Source organism: Anomalospiza imberbis, chromosome 3 (assembly GCF_031753505.1).
Source record: "Anomalospiza imberbis isolate Cuckoo-Finch-1a 21T00152 chromosome 3, ASM3175350v1, whole genome shotgun sequence".
NCBI lineage: Eukaryota > Metazoa > Chordata > Aves > Passeriformes > Viduidae > Anomalospiza > Anomalospiza imberbis.
This window is the reverse complement of record NC_089683.1, coordinates 94,941,146-94,942,633: the sequence shown is the minus strand read 5'-3', so window position 1 is coordinate 94,942,633 and position 1,488 is coordinate 94,941,146.

The following is a 1,488-nucleotide window of genomic DNA, read 5'->3' as shown; positions in this document are numbered from 1 at the left end:
CTGTAAAACAGGGACTACAACCTAGATTTCACCATACCTTTCATTATTAGTCAGACACCTCTTTCTCTCCCTATCTGTATGAACTGCACACAGAAAACTTGTTTTCTTCAAAGAAAAATCAAGGTCCTCACTTCTCTGTTCATGCAGCAAATTACCAAGCTAGTCTTGAGCCTCCTCCACATTTTTGTTATTGGCTTTGTAGTTTGATTCTAATTGGCATCCAAATGTTCACTAAAGATGAACTTGAAACTTTATCTTGAAACTGGCAGAGCTGTTCCAATTTCTCCACTAGTTATGCAGAAAAAAATACTATGAGTGTTGTACAGAAGCTCAGTTGCTTTTTTAGATGAACTCACTTTCTTTTCTTGGTCATTTGCTTTAACTATATGGAGCAGTACTCAATGAGTGAATGAAAGAAATGCAGGAAAACAGTTTGAAATTAATTAAGGCCTAAAGCCTATAATCACATTAGAGATGATTTTCTGGATATGGATTCTGTTCTGTCCCTCTCCAGCCAGAATCCCTTCTCCTGACAGCAGTCCAGCAGCCATTGACATGGACTATCTGCTCCAGTGATATTCCCCCAGCTAGCTCCCCCAGGCCAGCTGCAGAGAAGAGTTAAAAATCTGTGAAAATCTGAGCATTTTTGCAAAGGTCCAAGTTTCCTCACAGACTGGGTGAAGCCAGAGTCTCCACTCATGCAATGGCAATGGATTCTGAAGTTGCTCAGAGAAGGAAAGGATCAAAATTTTAATCTAGGCTATCCCAGGAAGAAAGAGACTAGATTGAGAAGATGCCAGTCCCTCTCAAACTTTTAGATCAGATTGAATGTCAGCATATTCATAGGACATGGGGCACTTTTACAGATGATATATATTGAAAGTGCTCTCCCTTGCTGAAGCTTGAAAAACACAAGGGTAGGTGCTCAAGAACACAAGATGCAAATGTAAAAGCAAGTCAATCACACCTAAAATAAGAAAGAACAGGCAGTGTGAATTTTTTTGAACCTGGTCTAAGCTGTAGGCTGCTTTGCTGTTATCTGAATGGGATCAGATATTGTTGGTATAGCAATATGCAAAGATCAGGTTGTTACACATGCACACAGTCTCTTTTACCAGTTAGTGCTCTGCAATATTACAAATCACCATTTCCCCTCTATGACCTTTCTTAAACAGTCAGCAATCTAAAAGAGGAATTTCTTGCACAAGGAATTTTATACTAGATGAAAAAATAAAGAGGATTCATGCATTCATTCATTCCCATGTTAAATAGAAGGGCACAACAGAGATGCTACAGCTGAAACTCTCCTTTGGTACTGTGATCTTTCCTGAGGAATTCAATTATTTATTTTACAAAAATAAATCCAACTGTAAGTGTCCTGAGATATCCAGAAGTGAAGCAAACTACACCTTCTGACCTGAAAAGGTTAGAAATGGAAATCTGTCAATCAGTGCTATTATCTAACAATATTAGAGCTGTTCTCTCATA